At 35.2% G+C, this 21,896-nt stretch overlaps 1 long non-coding RNA gene across 3 annotated transcripts in view; it reads right to left on the minus strand.

The window, feature by feature from the left end:
• Positions 1–2,161: 2,161 nt before the first annotated feature.
• Positions 2,162–21,896, minus strand: part of LOC131194597 (uncharacterized) — a 131,344-nt gene continuing 111,609 nt past the window's right edge. For all 3 annotated transcript variants that reach the window (XR_009154235.1, XR_009154236.1, XR_009154237.1), the window contains 3 exons: positions 21,111–21,194; positions 15,971–16,056; positions 2,162–11,984 (listed from right to left, as the gene is read on the minus strand). This is a non-coding gene — a long non-coding RNA (uncharacterized LOC131194597). The remainder of the gene's footprint in view (positions 11,985–15,970; positions 16,057–21,110; positions 21,195–21,896) is intronic.

Raw genomic sequence — 21,896 nt, forward strand, 5'->3', positions numbered from 1 at the left:
CCTTCATCCAAAAGTTAATTTAATGTTTTCAGAGACATACGAACTATAAATAGGAAGCCAAATTGCATGCAGCCAAAAGGAGGGGGGGGGGGAAGAAAAGAGAGAGATAAACAGTAGAGAACCAAAAATTCCAAGTTTGCTTAAGCCGAAAAAGTAGCAATTACAGGAAAGTTACAGCAGCTCTTAAAATTCTGATTGTTGTGGAAATATTATTTTTTCTTGAAAATATACATTTCTATATAGTAGCCTACCATATGCCTGGCTGATTTAACAGTTACTTTGCAAAACATGTATTCAACTGTAATTTATTACAGAGGCTTATTTGAGAGTTTCTCAGATTTAGTTCAGTTCCAAGTTCCCAGAAGCTTATCCATTACTGACAAAAATGAGAGACACTGGAATTTCACCAGAGAACATCTTAAAAAAACTGGATTTTTATATCCGGTTATGGAATAAATCATGGTTAAGTATCTATACATTGTAGTTAGGCCCCTTATTTTTCTTATATGAATTACAAGAGATGAGGTAGTCTGTGAATATGAAGACTTTATTTTCTTTCTTAGCCAGGATTAAGGCCCCAAGTGACCCTAAGTGATACTAACCAAGACTCAGCTGATAGATTGGTGTCTGTTTTTAACTCTTTTTGGAGCTACTCAAGACCACACCTGTCTTATCTCCACCTGCAATTGTCTGCATAATGAGAGGTAGTTAAGATAAGGGTAAAACCATTCTGTAGGAGTGAGTTTGTCATTGTGCCTTGTTTCAGCAGAAATGCATCAATTAGCACTGATTGTACTTGATAATTAAAATGATTTACACATCAGATGGTGTTATTGACATTTGGGGCAACCACCTGTGCCATCTCCTGTAGCCAGAAGTGATGAGATTTGTAGTTCCTTTCCTCTTCCTTCCCTTATCATTATAATGTGGGAGGGAGACCGGTTGTAAAGTAGTTAATTTAGCCTTTTTTTTTCTTTCCTCTAAATGATAAATTAACTCAAGATAATTATTTTTCCTTTGACAAAGCTTTTTGTAAGGTTGGGCCTTTTTGTTACTGAATCTTTTCCAGCTTGGGAGAAAAAGGTGGCGCTGATATGTTTCTTTTTTTCAGCTTTGTTGGTTTATATGTCTAAAAAATGTGAATGTTGGCATCTGAGACACAAAACCTGGCTCCGACTCAGCTCTCATCTCAGTCATGGGCTCCTACGGAGAAATGTTCAAGCTTCATTATAAAGACAAGTTGGGAGAAATTAATGGCTGCAAGACTGTAATTTTGACAAGGCTGTTATTGGCAATGTCAGGATTTTGTCACTCCCTCTCTTTGCTTCCGTTGAATTCCCCGGTGTGTTCACTTCAGGCTGAAACATTCTCAGTTCATTCAGCAATTCTGTAAGGACTGCTTTCCATAGTTAAAAAACAGGTCTACTTGAATGTTCAGAAGTAAATACAATTAATTAAGAACTTTTAAAGGTAGAAGTCAAGTCCCCTCCCACTTCTCAAGGCAAGTAAGATTCAGCAAGGAAGTGTATATTAAAGAATACACAAATAGCATTAAAAAGGAGAAAAATTAGCAAGGAGTGAGTTAGCTTCATTTCCCCCCCCCTTGCTTTGAATTTGGTAATAGGCAAAGTACAAGTCATAGTGTCTAAGTGAGTATGAATGAATAAGCTTCATATTTTCAAAACAGAATTTTAATTGAATCGTATTAGGAAATAATCCTGTAAATATAATGAGAAGTCTAGCAAGTTACTGGCTTTTAGATGTTAAAAAGACACTGAGCAATATAATATTTTTTTATCTAAAGTAATTCCTGGACAGGATAGACCAGAAAAATTTGTTAAAAAATATTTTTTATGGAATGTGAAACTCCCACAGTTCTGGTTCTCTTTCTTAAGAAATAGTGGATAGTGCAGATCGATCTGTGACACTTTATGAATTAATTGTTGGTTGCTCTAACAGACTCTTAACTCCAGTTGTGAATATTTTAGTGAGATTTTATATCACGGTCCTTCCCAAAAAAGGAATCAGATCCTAACTACAGCCTCATATCCAAATGTGGACTTGAGGCTGGTGTAAGTCCTCAAAGGAACATTTCACTTCATTTGAGGCTTGGATACATCAGTGTCTTGCTTCTAACCAAAAAGGTACAATGACACTTTCTCATAATAGAATAGAATAGAATTTTTTATTGGCCAAGTGTGATTGGACACACAAGGAATTTGTCTTGGTGCATACACTCTCAGTGTACATAAAAGAAAAGATATGTTCATCAAGGTACAACATTTACAACACAAATGATGGTCAATATATCAATATAAATCATAAGGATTGCCAGCAACAAAGTTACAGTCATACAGTCATAAGTGGAAGGAGATTAGTGATGGGAACGATAAGATTAATAGTAGTGCAGATTTAGTAAATAGTTTGACAGTGTTGAGGGAATTATTTGTTTAGCAGAGTGATGGCCTTCGGGAAAAAACTGTTCTTGTGTCTAGTTGTTCTGGTGTCAGTGCTCTATAACGTCGTTTTGAGGGTAGGAGTTGAAACAGTTTATGTCCTGGATGTGAGGGGTCTGTAAATATCCCTCTTGATTCTTGATTTGTGCAGTATGCAGGTCCTCAATGGAAGGCAGGTTGGTAGCAATTATTTTTTCTGCAGTTCTAATTATCCTCTGAAGTCTGTGTCTTTCTTGTTGGGTTGCAGAACCGAACCAGACAGTTATAGAGGTGCTAATGTCACTTCACTCATGTATTTGGAGCTGAAGTGGCTCCAACAGCCATAGTAGGCCCTGAGATTTTCTCTGCTGCTTTATCAGATTATCCTTTTTAACAATATGCATACAATGCTGACTGTCCAGGTTCTGATAATATTAGCATCTTACCTGATATAAAAACCTTTTAACTCAAAATGGTTGGAATTCAGTTGCTATAATTTCTATGAATGTTTTGAGCACTTTTGAAACCTTTTCTAAAGGTGAATTTTGAGATATTACGGGCTTTCAGTGTTCTGCATCTTGGGGAAACAAATACAGGAAGTCCTCAACTTACAACCATTTGTTTAGTGACCATTCTGTTACAATGGCACTGAAAAAAGTGACTTACGACTGTTTTTCACATAACCATTGCAGCATCCCCTGGTCTTGTGATCAAAACTCAAGACGTTTGCCAACTGACTCATATTTATCACAGTTGCAATGTCCCAGGCAAGCAAAGTCAATAGGGAAATCATATTCACTTAACAACCATGTTACTAACTTAACTGCAGTGATTCACTTAACAACCGTTAACAAGAAAGATCATACAATAGGGAAAAACTCACGTAACATATATTTCGCTTAGCAACTGAAATTTTGGAGTTAATTGTAATAGTAAACCAAGGATTACCTTTATTAATCTGGGCCCCACTCTATTTAATCTCTAGATCAGGGGTGTCAAACTCAATTTCATTGATGGCTGCATCAGGGTTGTGTTTGATCTCAGGGGAGTGGGGTAGGCGTGGCCAGGGTGGGCATGGTCAGCTCGATGTCACTCCTGTTGGGGGGGCGCCTGTGATGGCCCGAGCGCTCTGCCTGTGAAAACAGGGTCCCAAGCTCTGTTTTTGGCTGCCACCGCCTCCTGCAACCCTCTGCCTGTGAAAACAGAGCAGCCCTCCTGAGCTCTGTTTTCACTGGCAGAGGGTTGTAGGAGGCTGTGGTAACCAATAACGGAGCTTGGGAGCCCGTTTTTGCTGGCAGAAGCATCGCAGGCTTTGCTGTTTCCAGGGCATCCCTGTGGGCCAGATCTAAATACCCTGTGGGCCAGATCTGGTCCCCGGGCCTTGAGTTTGACACCTCTGCTCTAGATCATTAGTTTTTTAAATTGTGTTCTGATTTTTTTAAAATCTGAGTTTAGTAATTTCTGGATGATTTCTCAGTTGATCAATGTATCTTTAACTTTGACATAAAGAAAGCAAAACCTAGATAGATAATCCAGGATATCCTTACAGAACAGGAACAAGATACAGTAAATATTATTAATGTGAACTGAATTTTGGAGCTAAGCTGTATTGCAGAGACTTTTTTATCCATTTATATTATTTTCAGTAAATTATTGGTATTAAACAACTTTATTTGGCAGAATCGCCCTTTGAAAATTTCATGCATAGAGTACAACACCCTGTTGAAAATGTGAATTTTTTTCACTTTCAAGCTTTAATATTTAGCTTGGTTTATAAATTAACTGAGAATTTTAGAATGTGCTTCTCCTTGAATTTGTTAGGCTCTGTTGCAGCACTTTATAAAATTTGCAGAGCATAATATTAACCTTAATTTACCTCAGAATGCTTCTTGGCAATTAATTCAACCCAAGCATTGTTACTTAGATGCTTAGTGCCTTTGCTCCTTCTGGATTTCCTTATTTTAAGCATCTTTTTGAGAAAACTCCGACACGGTTTCTTATGTTGTTTTGTAAATGATGCAACCTTCAAGCCATTTTAGGCAGGCAGTTCATATTTTTAACTGTTGAGAAAATATGGTTTGTTAATATTTATGTAACACTGAAAGTTGAATTTGCTAATTGCATTTTTGTATGCCTTAAACTTTATTGTTACTGTCACTATTATAAAGTAGATGAAGTAATGGAATTTGCAGAACTAACAATGAGAATCAGAAGGCAAAAAACGGTGTCATGGCATTGTAGCATAAGCCCCTTCGGTTTTTGATGCATTATGGTGTTACACATATACCCAAAAAGGGCATAGATTGTAGCAATATGGTTTCATTGTTTTCATGAAAGCAGCAAGGTCCTTTGGATGCCCATAAAGCTAAATAGAGATATTTTTAATCAGCATTTCAAAAGATGATTTGTTCAACACATTTTCACAAAAGCCAAAGGCACTTGATTGCACAACTTCTAGGCCACTGATTTGGAACAGTTCTAGCTAACTATTTTATATTTGTGTTAGGCAAGCATAAAGAAAAAAAAATAGGTTAGGAAGGAAGCCAGTATCCTGAGAAATGATCCACATGGTTATTATTCTTCACTCTAACAATGGCTAATTGAGAATTTTTAGCCTGTATTTTCTGTGACACAGATAACCAATAAGAACTATAGAATAAATGCATATATTATCCTCCATGTGTTTCAGACAACTTACACCCAGAAAATTCAATGAGACTGTTTTGGAAGGAATTGGAATTCCGAAATTGGAATTTGGGGATTATAAACAACAATGAACATCTTAAGCAATTATTATTTGCTAATATCAAGGATCTTCCCTATCAGTTTTTGATAAAGGCACTATCCTGGAAGTTGATAGATTTTATACCCAAATCACAAAACCAATATTCAACATAGAGTAGTATACTGATAGCACTGTGACCAGGCATCCCAAAAATTATTGACTATACTTTATTTGCAATGCAGTGTTTCAGGAAATTGCATTTGGGCTGTGGGTGAACATTTCCTTTATCCATCTAAATGGACAATGCATATTTCCTTGCTCCTAATAAGAATTTTACAGTTAAGGTAATCTAGAATAAAGTAATGATCTGCATGAGTTCCCATGGGCAGAAAAGCACAACTTTTTGTGTGATGATGTGTACAACTGTTTCACAGCTTCACCAAGTAATAGAGTTTTCATTGATTTCTGCAGGTTTTGGAAGAAATTTCATTTGCACAATGAATTTCCTGTGCTTAAAAGTATTCAGCCTGTCTTTATAAGACACCCTTTGCTATCTTGTAGGAATGTGGCTTAGCTAGCCTTTAACAAAATGATTTTCACAACTACTGCATCATTTTTTCTGGTTTCTGTAATGAAGGATAATGCTGAATTTCTATCCAAGCCTCATATATACAATGAATTCACATAGCATTCAACCTACAACCACAATTGGGCCCATAATCTCAGGCATTGAGTGAAGCAGTCATTAAAATAGAATATTTTATTGGCCAAGTGTGATTGGACACACAAGGAATTTGTCTTGGTGCATATGATCTCAGAGTACATAAAAGAAAAGATACCTTCATCAAGGTACAACACTTAATGATTAATGATAGTCATAGGGTACAAATTTAACACTTAATGATACATGATATAGTAATACAAAACAAGATGCAACGTGACTTTACTCAGTGACTGCAATCCTGGCTCTCCCAGTTGCAATTGTTCAGCGATTGTGTAGGTCATTAAGACTGTCTGAGACAGAATATGGACCTTTTAAGCATGGTGGGCTAGGGAGAGAAACAGGGCCTGGGCCCTCTCCCTATGAAAATGCTGACATTTGCAGGAGTCTTTTCCTCTAACATGCCAAGAAATCCATTGACACACCAGAGACCTCAAATCCAGTGAAAATTCTAGCATTCTGAGCCTTTCAGAATGCTGACATTCACTTTGCTTTTGCCTCCATTCTGGAAGTTTTGAGTTTTACGAAGGAAACACACTGGTGTTTGCTAGCATTTTCTCTTCCAGAAATGGTGCATCATAGGCAATGATTTCTGAACCAATGTATCTCTCAAATGGACTAATCTAAAGAATGTGTCCAATAGTCAGGGCCCATGACTCCCAAGGGAATGAAATTCGGGGAAGTTCTGGCTGCTTTAGTGCTCTTGGCTGCTGCTGCACTCACATGATCAGTGTCAACATTTTGTGAGCTTCCCAGGCAGTCTTACAATTCCTTGTTCCTTCTCTCACCCAGCAGTAGCCATTTACTTCTCTGCTGGGAAGGGAAAGGGGAGATTTACAATGCTTGCTGCAAGATTCCCACAAGGAAACTCAATGGGGAAGCTGGCATGAAGTTGGAAGTTGCTCCTGCTCCCACTGCTTTTTCGTCTAGCCTTGGTCATTCTGTTTCTGTTTAAGTAAGGGTTTCTGAAACAATGACCCAACAGGGCATGGGTTGTTTAGTTGATTCCCCAAAAAGAAAACATAAAGTGCTAAGGATCCTTAATTCACAATTTCAGTTTATAGCATGGTGTATAATAGGTTTTTAATTTTTATTTTGAGAAAGCCCTTTTTTGACCCTTTAACTTTGTGACGGCATATTGAATCCATAGGGTATATATTGTTACATTGCATTTTTAAAAATAAGGATACAAGGATGTGCCTTCAAACTTTTCATTTAACAGGTTATCCAGGCAACTTTCTACTCTACATAAAGCTGCTATTATGACAACAGTATTATCTTGTTTCCCCGAAAATAAGACCCTGTCTTTATATTTTTTTTGAACCCTGAAATAAGTGCTTGGCCTTATTGCCATGAGCTCAAAAGTCCGATTGGGCTTATTATCAGGGGATGTCTTATTTTGGAGGAAACAGGGTATTTTCTATGAACTTACTTTACTGTAAGTTCATAGAATAGAATAGAATAGAATAGAATAGAATTTTTATTGGCCAAGTGTGATTGGACACACAAGGAATTTGTCTCGGTGCATATGCTCTCAGTGTACATAAAAGAAAAGATACCTTCATCAAGGTACAACACTTACAACACTTAATGAGTCATAGGGTAAAAATTTAACACTTAATGATACAACACTTAATGACAGTCATAGGCTACAAATAAGCAATCAGGAAACAATATCAGTATAAATCGTAAGAATACAAGCAACAAAGTTACAGTCATAAGTGGAAGGAGATGGGTGATGGGAACGATGAGATTAATAGTAGTGCAGATTTAGTCAGTAGTTTGACAGTGTTGAGGGAATTATTCGTTTAGCAGAGTGATGGCATTCGGGAAGAAACTGTTCTTGTGTCTAGTTGTTTTGGTGTGCAGTGCTCCGTAGTGTCGTTTTGAGGGTATAGTTGCTGTCCAGGATGTGAGGGGTCTGTAAATATTTTCAGAGCCCTCTTTTTGATTCATCAAAAAGCTAAAAAGCCTAACTGGGCTTATTATCAGGGGATGTCTTATTTTGGAGGAAACAGGGTATTTTCTTTGAACTTACTTTACTGTAAGTTCATAGAATTAAAGCAGACATACTTTGTTGTATTAATGACTATGTCATAAACTATGCTTTTGTCTTTTATCTGCTGTTAACTTACTGAATTCCTCTACGTGACTATAACAAAATAAATACAAAAAATAAAATAAAATCTAGAATTGTTAAAAATGTTGTTGAAATTTTATCCATATTTTTTTTAAATAAATAGAGCAGTAAAATAAAGATACTAAATCATTTACATATTTAACTACCAATTTTACTCCCCGACTATCAAAGAAAGTGGGTTTTGTCAGGTGATGAAAAAACATAAATGAAAAAGTGCATCCTTTGATTGCTAAGAGGTATTCAATAACTTCAGGATTGACTTACTATATTTTGAAATATTTGGATATATTTTATTTTGAAAGCATATTTTTCACCTTTGCTAGAAAATGTTTTAAAAACAAGACCCACAAGATACAATGTTCATATATAAGAATGGAACAGTTTTACACCTATTTACAAATCTGACTATATACGGTACTTACTACAATAAATAAATAACAATAGAATTTAGATTTTTATATAGTGGCCCATAGTGCTTTACGGCACTCTCTGAGTGGTTTACAAATGTCAACATATTGCTCCCAACAATCTGGATCCTCATTTTACCAACCTTGGAGAGATCAAATGCTGAATCAGCCTTGAGCCTGTCAGATTGAACTCCTGGCTGTGGGCAGAGTTAGCCTGCAATCTAACCACTGCACCATCATGGTTCAGTAAAAAAAATACTATGCAAATATTCATACTTCAGATTCAGAGTAATTTGTCACTAACAGCAGATATATTATAGATCAAAGTTAATAAATTATCTTTAAGTGGCAATATACTTTGAATACCAAACGTTGGAGAATATGAACATTGTATACATGTGAGTTTCCTAGAAAAATGTGGTTGATCACTGTGGAAAATATGTTACTGGACAAGGAAAGCTTTTGGTTAGCTTTGGCTAATGGCTAATGTTACTGTGTAGTGATGGGTACTTCTAAATTCTACTAAAAATAGATTTTCATTTCTCAGAACACCTCAATTTTGGGAATAGTCAGAACCTACCCCCTTTGGGGATAGGTTCAGGACTATATATTTCTTCATACACCATATAATTCAAAAATTGGAGAAAACCATGTCCAAGATAACTTGAAAACAAAATTACCATATTTATAGAGGAGTCTAGCAATGCCTAGAAGTTCCAGTTTAGAGATCATGTAGCCCAGATTTTAATGCCAAGTAATTACAGCATCTGTTTTCTCCATGCTTTCTTGGAAGTATTGATTAAAGTGGGCTTTATATTTCATGAGCAAAGTACCAAGAGAATATGCAGGCCTCCCACAATACTGCTGTATCAATCAGAAGCCTTTCCTGAATTGTCACCTCTTTTAACCTCTGCTAAAGTTCATACCTTTGGCAAATTTCTTTTTCATAACTTCCTCTAAAGATTCTAAATCTGGGATTACTATGTTATTCTGACATGACTGTAGACCCGTGGGTTTAAATGCTGCAAACTTACCTGTGGAGTTTAAGCTGAAATTCAACATCTTCCATCCTTTTCAGGGTCCACTTTTCAAACATTTTTCATACTGTGAACCTTATCTCTCAACTATTTATTTTATTTCACTCTATCAAAAAATAATCCTGTTGTGTGTCGTCCCCCCCCACCTCTCCAGGACAAAATGGAGATGGCTTCAAAGCAGGCATTGTCTTTTGGCACTGATTCTGCATATATTTTGCTGCTTCAGAGAGAACTTGAACTCTCCAAAGGTCCTCTGAACTGCATGCGGCTAGTCTGCGTATAGATGGTACATCCCTTGCTGAAGTACCCACAGTGCAAATGACAATTGCTGCTGAGTCCTCTGGCACAGCTAGTAAAAAATAAACTGCGTTGAGAAATTGTAAACACATTCCCCAGCAGCTCTAAGGACAGGTGGTCCCTTTTCTTTATTCCACAATAATGAGTATTTCATTTTAATATTATCACATATTGCAGGAAATACAATGCAGCTTGAGACATTGATCACTTGAAAGGGTAATATTTTAAATATTTAGTCGGTCAGATTAAATGACAGAATAAAGAAAAAATACCCATTCTATTTTTAATACACATTTTTAAATTCATAAATCTTTATACCCAGAATTTTCCTTCTAGAAATTGAACTATTGTCAAATATCAGTATTTCAATCTGATATTCACTTAGCTAATGTTCACTTAGCTATGCAAATATTCTTTTTCTTAAGATGTCTCAGTGCCTGCCTTTGATTCCTTTACTATGATAAAGAAGAGATAATTAAAAATAATTACAACTGCATCAGTGTACAGTGGGTTATTTCTGTAGTAATTAAAATCATATGTGCTATGTTCTGAAATTAACTATCTTGTGTGCTAATTTGTTACATTCACTTGGAAAGTATTGCTTTGAATCTTACAAGAACAAAAAGATCTCATAGGTTTTTTTTTAAAGTAAGTCTTTTGGCAAGGGTTTATTGTTGTCAATACTTTAATGAAAAAAACCCTAGCTGTTGGAAAATGAGGAATCTATATTATTGAAACAAAATATTCAATAGAAATTAGAATAACATATGCAGATGCAAACTTTTGATGCCAAGTACATGTAAGTTGATCTGTGAATTGCAAAAAGTATGTAATTAAAGAACAAAATTTAAATAAACTTTTGTCATAGTGCAATATGGAGAAACCAAAACTCCAAGGTACTAAATATTTTCCTTTCAGTTTTTTGAGAACTCATTTGTGCAAGTCTGTCCCAATCAGAAGGCTTTACCATACAGCTGAACATTCACTATCCACACCAAAGAAAGAGGGGGACTAGGTTTACCACATTTTGAAACTTATTTATTTTTTTGCAGACGTTTCATTACCCAAACTAGGTAACATCATAAGTTAACATCAGATGACATCCCCCTTATTTTAAGCTACGAATATTCTCCTTCATTGGTACTTACTGTTTAGTTTGGATGAAAGAATTGTGACTTTAAGAAACAGGAGGGTTTTGGATATTGGAAGGTCATGAATTAAGATTTGAATGGTATTATTATCTGTGGTACAACAAAGTTAAAGTGAAAGTAAATTTCAAAAATGATTTTATTAGTTGTGCTATATTAGAATTTGGAATAGGTGTAAGGCAAAATAGTCTCTTGAAAACCCTTTATGGTTGCCAGCCTAAGTGTTTTTAGAAGGGAGATGATAATTAAACAAAAATGGTGAACTTATCTGATTTTCTGAATTTTTCCCAAGGAGCATTGTACCTAAAAACAAGAGAAGACTGGGAGTTGGAAGGTTTCACACGCCATTGGTTTCATTATCTTCAGCTAATGGAAATAATTAAGTTGAATAAGAAGGATTATGAATTTAAAAAGGGTAAAACTGAGTTTGTTGCAGAACTCTGTACAAATGATGATCATATGATTCCTAAAGTGTACAAACTTTTACAAAAAATGGAAATACAGGCTGTACAAGTTAAGGATTGTATATTAAAATGGGCAAATTTTTTGGGATATAATATACAGGCGAACCAAAGGGAAAGGGAAAGGGTATATTTACACTGAATTATAATCTTAAAAATAATTTTTATAAAACGATATATGGTTGATACAAGACCCCAGATAAATTGTAAAAATGTATAATGGAATTTCAAGTATGTGTCAGAAATTTAATCAAGCTGAGAAAATATTTTTTCATATTTGGACATGGAACAAAAGTAGAAAATATTGGGATCAGATATGTATTTTGATGCAGAAGATTTTAAAACTCAATGTATATTTGAAACCAGAAGCTTTTCTTTTGGGCTTAACACACAAACAAATGGAAAACATTTTATGGAATTTTGTTTTTTATATATGATAATGAGAAGTCATTTATATGCTGAAAGTGAAAGGACTTACAAATATCTACAATGGAAGAATGGTAGAAGCTCATAGAATTGATAGAGATGGCTAAATTGACAGCCTTGATTAAATAAAATACTTCAACAAATTTTATTTCTTCTTGGAAACATCTTTTGGACTTTTTGCAAGAAACTGAAAGAAATGAAAAGTTGATTTTAGCAATAATCATTTGTTCTATAAGACTTACTGGGTTTAATCATACCAAAGTTGGATAAATTCATTTTACCCCTCAATTTGACATGTTTTCTTTTCTTGTTTGGAGAATCTGTAATCCAGCTAACAATTAGTAGAGAAAAAGAACACACTTTTTTGATATATTGTAATGAAATGCCATGGATAGCATTTTGCATTTCCTGACAAACAAAACAAATATTTTAAACACACAGCTGGAATGTAACTCAGTCTCTTGATCCAAAGCTTTCACTCATAGTTATCCACGTCAGGTGCTACATTCTAAAGCAATATTCTTCTTGGCTGTGACTGTAAAAAGTGGGGCCACAGTTGCATTCATTGTTCAGTGAGCTTGTCCACAAAGTTAAACCCACCGACAGCAATGAATGTTGATTGTGACCTTTTTTGTGTGGACCTAAATGAAATTCTGCAAGGGAAGACACAAAAAAACATCTCGGGTGTTGGCTTTATGGCTATCTTCAGTGAAATTCTGAAAGCATGAAGCAATGAGGAGGATGGTTAGCTGGAGGGTACAATCAACGGTCGATGGTTTTCACTTTAATCCCAAACTCACCGACAGCGTTGAATGTTCACTGAAGCAACCAGAAGAAGCAGAATTCGAAAAGACTTCATAGTATCCATCCTTAAATGTCTAAAGTGAAGGAAAATGTAAAAAAAGACATCATTTTCAATTTCGTAGATTAATTCTACTTAAAAAATCATTGTTTCCACAACATTTATTATCAAATCCATCTACTGACGAATTCTCAACAAAGCACTGCTGCACTATATTTAATGGTCAAAAAAATCTAAACTTTCCCTGTTTGGGGATTTAAAAACAGAGAAAAATATCCATAAATCCCTGAAGAAAAACATTACATCAGAGCAATGTGTCTCTCTATTAAAATAAAATAAACCAAACCAAATGTAAACTGAAAATTATAAGTATAGTCCATTATTAGATCTAAAAAATAGCACCGCTGTTATAATACTGGCTCCAAATTGACATCTTTAACTCTTGTAATGATTGTGCATTTATCCTTGTATATACATTTTTGCAATAAATATTTGACAGTATTATTGCCTAATAGAGAACTGGAGGCTAAAACATAAAACAAATGGTTGCTGGAATTGAGTATGTCTAGTTTAATGAAAAAAAGAACAAGGGGTGACATGATAGCAGTGCTCCAGTATCTCAGGGGTTGCCACAAAGAAGAGGAAGTCAAGCTATTCTCCAAAGCACCTGAAGGCAGGACAAAGAAGCAATGGATGGAAACTAATCCAGGAGACAACAACCTCCTAGAATTAAGGAGAAATTTCCTGACAGAACAATTGATCAGTGGAACAACTTGCCTCCAGGAGTTGTGAATGCTCCAACATTGGAAGTTTTTAAGTATAGATTGGAGAACCATTTGTCTGAAATGGTATAGGACAGGGGTGTCAAACCCATGTCGTCACGGAGCTGTCACATGACATATCGGGACTTTTTCTCCCTTCGCTAAGCGGAGTGTGGGCATGGTCAGCACATGATTCATCTGGCCCATGGGCCGGGAGTTTCACAGCCCTGGTATATGGTTTCCTGCCTGAGCTGGGGATTGGACTAGAAAACCTGCAAGGTCCCTTCCAATTCTGCTATTCTATTCTGTTAATTATGCCTAAGGCAGATATAAATTTGAAGGCAATGGGCTTGCCACCTGACAATAATTCTCAACAATTAATGCTCAACAATTCTGTAAATGATTAAGCTAGAATGAAGCAAATCTTAACAACTGAATTCCCATTTCAAATACTTAATAAACGTTTTTCTTCTTTGGTATACTGAATTAACATTACATATAATTGTTGCAAGGACATTACATTGCTCTTTCCGGAAAGGTTACCTGATCCCTTCAATGGAAGAATCCCTAGTGAATTTCTGGGAGTATGCTTTGATGTCTAAAATAATTGTAAATTTAATACAGATTTAAATTCAATCTGGAAACCATCCATGTGTGTACATATATTGGTATCATATCCAAAATTTAAGTTTATTTTTGTATAGAATTTATATTTCAATTTTATGAGCTATGTAAATCAAAACAGATTCTTAGCAATATGGATTGAATTTATAAAGTAGAATTTTATTCGGTTATTTATGTCAACAGTTTAAGGATGATGTAATTTTATACAAGGTATTTAAATTTTACAATACTTGGTTTTTGAATAATTTGTGATATTTTATTTCCTGACTTTTCCTATTCATTTTCTTTAAAGTGTCCAACAAAAATAGGTTATTTTTGTTCCTTATCCAAAATGAAACAGATAGTATTGCCTTCCCTAAGAGATTAGGGAGAGTTCCTGATTATTTTTCCTCTCTTGCTCTGGTTACTACCAAGACTATGATAATCAGCTAAAGAAACAGGCAAAACTTTTATTTTTATGTGTAGGCTTTTTAAATGTATATGCGTGTATTCATCAAGAGCCACATGAATAGATCCTGATTCATGATTCATAGTTAACATATCACTATTGACATTTGTAAACTTCTCAGAAAGTGCTGTAAAGCACTATAGGCTGATAAGTCTAAGTGCTATTGGTATTATATTCTTCCTTTTTATATTTTTATTTATTTTCTTTTTCCTATAGTTTCTCCCTCCCCGAGTTTATTATTTTATTTCCATGATATCTATCAGACAAATGAGTTCCTTAGTTGTTAGTCTTGAGATTGTATTTCCTAACAATAGAGCTGGCTGCTTTTCATTTCCATTTCTTTTTACTAATAACATACTTGAAAGCTCAGTATTACCATCCATTCTTCTGTTTGTTTCTCACCTTGAATACAATCTGAAAATCTCTGCTTGCTTCTAAACTTTCAGTTCTATAGTCTGCGTTTTATATTATTTATTGGTTAAGAGTGACTTTCACCCCTACGTCTTCCATCATCTGGTTTCCATCTTCTTTTTTAAAGAAACCCTGTGGATTGGCCATGTGTGCCTTTTGCTAGTCTGTGCTACAAATGCCAGATTTATTTTATGTACATTTCGTATCTCCAGGCTTCTGAGAACATTCACATTGGCTGAAACTTCTTCTTTTTCTTTATTTAAGGTTAGTAGGTCATAAATAAACCAAAACACTTTTCCTTGCTCTGAGCAATTTGCTCATAAGAGTACATGAAATATCACTTCTAAAAACCAAGGAACCTAACATGACTTGACAGGAGTACACGACAAAGTAGTTCATTGTGTTGCTTTAAAGGCCATAGGGATTTCAGCTGTAGAAGTTGTCTGTCTTAGGAATAGATTAAATATCTTGTCTGATGACCTGAGCTTAATTTAAGTGGTTGCCTTTGCCAGCCCTTCCAGAGGGCGTATATGTGAAATAGAGCATCTCATCTTCCATCTTCGATTCTTTTCATCATCCTGATAGCTTGACCTAAATTGAAAACAGGAATGCTGTATGGTACAGAATATTTAACAGTTATGCCAAGTGGCATATTTAAGCCTGTTAATTAGAAACAATCTTTGTTTGGAAGGCTGAAGGTCAAAATGAATACTGTTAGTTTATTTAAATATGTTTTGATTATTTTAGTATAATAAATAGAATGTTTGATAATGCTACATAATCAAAGCAGAATAATGATGTCATAAATCTCTACCAGTCTCAGGACATTATCTGATTTGTTATTATTTAATACACTATGCGCATTAACTGAGAATAAGTTGTTCTAGCCAAAATTAAGTCCAACTGATTTCAGCAGAATTGAAAAACAGCTTTTTAGGCTTCTCATACTGAAATCAGTCTATCTGCTGGATTAATCGTGTTTCAGCACAACTTTAGGCATACTCATAACTACAGTAAAATTATAAAAACCATAAATCTCATAAAAACAGAAATTGGAATGATACAAATTACAACAACTTGACTCCATAAGTGTGAATAAACCTGTGCTTGCAAAACTTCCAATGTACCTGTCATGAAGTTTCCAAGCAATGTTTCATTAGAGTTACAGCCGTACATCTGTTGGTAGAAGCTCCTCCTAATTTTTGCGAAGTATCTGCAAGGGGTTAAAATGAAAATCAGAAGTAATACAATTATGAATTTGGAATGGTTTGAAGAAATGCTATATCATTAAGTCTCATAATGACCAGCACACAAAGACATTTTGAAATATTTATTGGAGTCATGCGTGGCTTAGATTCTACACAAACGTGACAACGCAAGATGTCAAAAATGTAAATTTACCTTAATAAAGTTTTTATTAAAGAACAAGATGCGTATATGATAAGAAAAAGATGTATGGTCCCAACACAGGGTGGCATTCCAGGGACCATTAGATACATTGGTGTCTGCCTTTGTGGCAGAAAGAAAATACTATCCTTGGAGGAAGAAACTTGATATCAGATCCTTTTTCCTTGTCAGTGGTGAGATTAGCTTTTTTTTCTGAGGTCAGGAAATTCCAGTCACCAGAAAGCTTCCAGACATGTGCCTAGGGGTGGATCTGGCTAAAATAGCTTAGAAGCTAATGCAGTTTCTCCATCTCAGCAAGTTTAAAATGTATGAATGTCAACTCCCAGAATTCCTCAGCCAGCAGGCTGCCTGGGGAATTTTGGGACTTGAAATCCACATATCTTAAAGGTGCTGATATTGAGAAACACTGATCTAATGGATCCAAAGTTCCCTCTAGTTGGCTACCGTGTCCGTGAACTGAGTTGGAATGTACATCAGCTGTTTGCTCTCTGTCCCTTCTCACTCCTTGCACCAGAGAGTAGCTTTGTCCAAAAGTACACAAAGAAACAATTTCATAGAACACGGAGAGGACAAATGTCTCTTTGTCCTTATTTTTGTTATGCAGGCCAGCAGTGTAATTGTACATGTCAGAGCACTCCAACCTAAACTTAAGCTTGCTCTGTTAGGTACCAAAATATTAAAATAATTGTTATTATTTCTGGATTACTGCACCATTTCGAGAATAGGCTGTATTTTGATATTTGAAAAAAGTGCGGATTATATGTGAACAGAAGGCAAAGCATCTAAAACAGTGCAAGTTATCTAGATTTTTAAGTAGTTTCCTTTGCCTTATAAATATGGCAAATATGATAAATATGATTCACAGCAAGAGAATTAATTAACATACATTATTTCACCTTATCATTTATTTAATTGTGCAAAAATTAGAAAGCATAGCAATTTCATTGCAACAAACTCAAGAAATACCAGCAACAGTTCACCTAGTTATACAAGCTCATTACAAACTAGAAATTGGGAAAATATAAAATAGCAGCTAGTGTACTTATAACCCACGTGCTTAAAAGTATCATCAGATCCTAATACAATGTCTTAATCAGATGAAGTTTGTTAGGTTTGTCAACTTGATAGCAGCACCAGCTCTATAAACTCTAATCTGATATTGTGGTATAGTTTTTTTTAATTGAACTATATCCCTTTAACTATTCCTATAACAAACAATTTTTTTTTACAGTTGTCAGCAATTTATTATAAAACATTATTCTGATCACCACAGGTTTTGGCATCTCGCTTCAGACTGTCCATAAAGTGGGATGTGTGATCCTTTTTCAAACACTGCACTGATAGCTATTGATAGCACTTTCCTATGTCTCTTTTATAGTTTTTAACTACTAGATATGCTGAACTAATTTTCTTAATGATATATAGACAACCAGGTTTCTCCAGATGAACTGCGTCAGATTTTTACAAGTATTAACTCAAAAAGTAACTGTGAAAAGGTTATGATCAATACATCAGTGTTAATCTTTCTGACAAATGTCATGTTACATCATGAATACATGAAGAAATGATTCATTTAAAGTTCCACCCTTACAGTTGCCTGAGAAAAGTGATGAGGAATCTTGGTTTTGATATTGTATTTCTCACCATTTTATTATTTCAGCAGATTTCCACTGAACAGCTGCAGATTTGGTATGGCCAAGACCTTTAGACACAGATGTTTGAAATATTGCTATTAAATTTGGTGAGAAATCAAAAGTAATTCTATTCTTTCATGAATTCACAGCTTGTGGTACTATGTTACCATATGCAGGAAGCCAAAAATCACAGCATGGGACATGTAGTCAGCTTTCAAGACTTTTAGCATATTCGACTTACATTCAATATCAAAAGACAGGAAACTGAAAAGGAGATTTTAAGAAAAACTGCACTATGCTGATAAATAACTACAACTGTGGGTGAAAAGAGTAATATTATTTTTCATAAGGTAGTTTACATTAAGAGCATACAACCTATGACAGAAATCTTATAAGAGCATACATGCCATTTTTCAGTTTTTTCTCTGTGAGAGTGAAGAAACAATTATTTATATTTTCACAGGATTAAATTCCACATTAGATTGCACATTATATTTTTTACTATGGACTGATAACTTTGGAACAAGTGGAGCACAGTGGCTCATGTGGTTAGGATGCTAGGTTGGAGGTTAGCAAGCAGTGTTCAAGATCTGGGTGCTTGCATGAGGCCGGGTTGAACTCCTGTCCTTCACTCCAGCTCCTTCCAGGGACATGAAAAGAGCCCCCAAATACACAACTGTGTTCAAATGCATGCCAGTATCATTGACACAAGTATAGTAATGCTGGACAGTTACACTCTTAAAATACCCAATATAAAAATACAGGTAGTCCTCAACTTACAACAGTTCATTTAGTGACTGTTCAAAGTTAAAACAGCACTGAAAAAGTGACTTATCATTTTTTACACTTAAAACCTTTGTAGCATCCCTATGTTCATGAGATCAAAATTCAGATGCTTGGCAATTGGTTCATACTTATGATGGTTGCTGTGTCCCAAGGTCATGTGATCCCCTTTTGCAACCTTTTGACAAGCAAAATGGCTTAGGGCCTGGGTACTTACGGGACCGCCTGCTGGTACCTTATGCCTCCCATCGACCCGTACGCTCTCACAGAGAGGGTCTCCTCAGGGTGCCGTCCGCCAAGCAATGCCGGCTGGCGGCCCCCAGGGGGAGGGCCTTCTCTGTTGGAGCACCTACGCTCTGGAACGACCTTCCCCCCAGTTTACGCCAAATATCTGACCTTCGGACCTTTCGCCGGGAATTAAAAACTCATTTATTTATTCAAGCGGGATTGGACTGATTTTTTTAAATTCTAAATTTTAAAGTTTTAATCCTTTGTAATTTTATATGGGGTATTTTAGGTTAGGTCAATCTGACGGTTTTAATTCGGCCATTATGGAATAGGTATTTTAAATTGATATTTTAACTTTGTATACTTGCTGTTTTTATTTTTGGCTGTACACCGCCCTGAGTCCTTCAGGAGAAGGGCGGTATAAAAATTTAAATAAATAAATAAATAATGAATAAAATCAACGAGGAAGCTAGATTCACTTAACAACCGTGTTACTAAATTATCAACTGGAATGATTTATTTAACAATTGTGGCCAGAAAGGTTGTAAAATGGGGCAAAACTCAATGAACAAATGTCGCACTTAACAACAGAAATTTTGGGCTCAATTGTGGTCGCAAGTCGAGGACTACGTGTATACATATTATCCTACCATCTTCCATTTGTTAAAATTTTTAATATCTTAGAATAGATGATTTTTTTCTCACATTTTTCACAAATTCTATCATCTGTGTGATGATTTAGGAAAGAGGCCACCATTGCCAAGAAAGGCTGATTTGGGGTTGAACTACTGAAAAAATATGTACAATGAGGGTACGTGTTTCCTGTCAAAAATAAATAACAAATGGGAACTAGTGTTAAAATATTTGTGGACCAACAAATGCATCTTGTGCCCCCATTTAAATTCTAAATGGACCTGCTTTATTCTCCATAGCTAATGGTTGCTACATCTGGTCCTTCAAAATTTAATGAGAATTTTGAACACAATGGAGGTAATGTAATATTTAAAATAAAAGAATGGGACCATTTTTAAAAAAAAAAAAAAACCCCACACATTTAATTCTTTCATTTTTTCAAGAAAGGGTGTAATGCTTTGATCAAAATGTTTGGGTACTTGATCATTATTGATATGCTGACTCTAGATAGCCAAGTATTTTTAATAGATGTTTTATTCTTAAGAGTGCCTCGAATGTAAGAGACCTTTAGTTTAGCTTTAGGCATAAAGCCAGCTGGATGACTTTGCGTCAGTCACTCTCTCTTGGTCCTGGGAAACAGACAACAGGAAACACATTCTAAAAACTTATCAAAAAAATGCAGAGATTGTCCAAGCAGTCATCAGGAGTCAACAATGACTTGGAGGCATTGTCTGTCTACCTGCCTGCCTATCATCCACCCATCATCCATCCATCCATCCATCCATCCATCCATCCATCCATCCATCCATCCATCCATCCATCCATCCATCCATCCATCTATCTATCTATCTATCTATCTATCTATCTATCTATCTATCTATCTATCTATCTATCTATCTTCTTATAAAGGAAACCATAGCAATACCTATTGAATTTGCAGTGATGAGAATTTCATTTGGTTTGATTTTGATAAGGATATATCTAAATCTCCATTTCTTTAACTTGAATGAATAAGAAAAATGAGCTTGAAAAAAGTAGGGGTTTTTTTGGGTGTGTGTGTGTGCCTTTGTTTATTTGTTTGTTTTTATTTAATGCAGGAGAAAATAAACTAATCTACAATCATGACATTTTCAAATAGAGATGGGAAATTTTTTAGTCAGATACATATTTTTAAACTAATTTATGTTAATTGGAAGAGTTTTGTGTTATAGTTTTTCAGCTCAAAAATCCATACACAATTAGAGAAATTCACATAAAGCGTATGCCAAGGTTATACGAATAAGGTTATATGTATTATACAGAATTACTTACAGTATTTCAAATTTATAGGCTAATGGAAATTGGAAAAAATGTTACAAATATGCATATAGAAAAGTCCTGAATAAAGAAAAAATCATTTAAAAAAAAATATTTATAATTTTTGAGAGAAAGCATGAAAGCATACAAAGAAAATTACGAATGATCAAAGAAGGGAATGCAAATTTCAGTTAGTTTGCAGACAAGCATTTTTGTACTAGTTCTATCTTTGAAAATAGGTAAAGATAAATCTACACTACCTTCCGATTATTTTTTAAATATTTACCATTCTCTCTTTTTTCAGCTCCTTTTCCAGCTCTTTAGATCATTCTCTTGTACCTCCCCAAAATATTATAGCTTCACAGGCAATCTGTGGAAATAAAAATACCTTGTTACAAGCCTAGTACTAACAACCATTGACTGTTAAACTTCTTTTCACTAGTTATATACTTTGTTCAATCATGTTTGAATCAGATCATCTTTTTGGTTCAAATAAGAAAGAAGTCTAGTACAATTTCTTCTTCACTCCCTTTCTTTGGTATGACAATTGATTTATTTTTATTTTATTCTCCCCCTCCTTGCAGATGAACTCAAATTTGTGAACGGTGTAAAGGGCACTGTAATGAAAGTCCAAAGATAGGAAGCCTAGAAGAAGTTGGAGTCAAGTTAAAGTTGGAGTGGCCCATATTCGAAATGAATGACCTTTCTGATGGCTGGGTGTTTCTGTCTGTGAGGTAAATGGCAGCACCTTACAGGAAGGCTGGGACTTTCCATAGGTCTGCCTAATACCCAGTATCTTCTATTACTTGATTCAGGGTTTGTTTCACCTGTCCATGTATTGTAACAAGAAGAGAGAGAAGCCCAGATGGAGTTTAGATACAACAAGCTTAATCCAGAAAGGCTGAAAATTGTCCTGAAAAATTAATGGCACTAGGGCTTGAGGATAGAAGTTAAGCTTTAACCCAAGATTTGTGAAAGGAAGACACAACTTTTATTTCAACTTTTATCATAACTAATTTTGAGACACAGCGAGTTATCTGGAGAGCTGCTCTGATGAATTCTGATTGTACCC

The sequence above is a fragment of the Ahaetulla prasina genome, chromosome 3 (genome assembly GCF_028640845.1).
Source record: "Ahaetulla prasina isolate Xishuangbanna chromosome 3, ASM2864084v1, whole genome shotgun sequence".
NCBI lineage: Eukaryota > Metazoa > Chordata > Lepidosauria > Squamata > Colubridae > Ahaetulla > Ahaetulla prasina.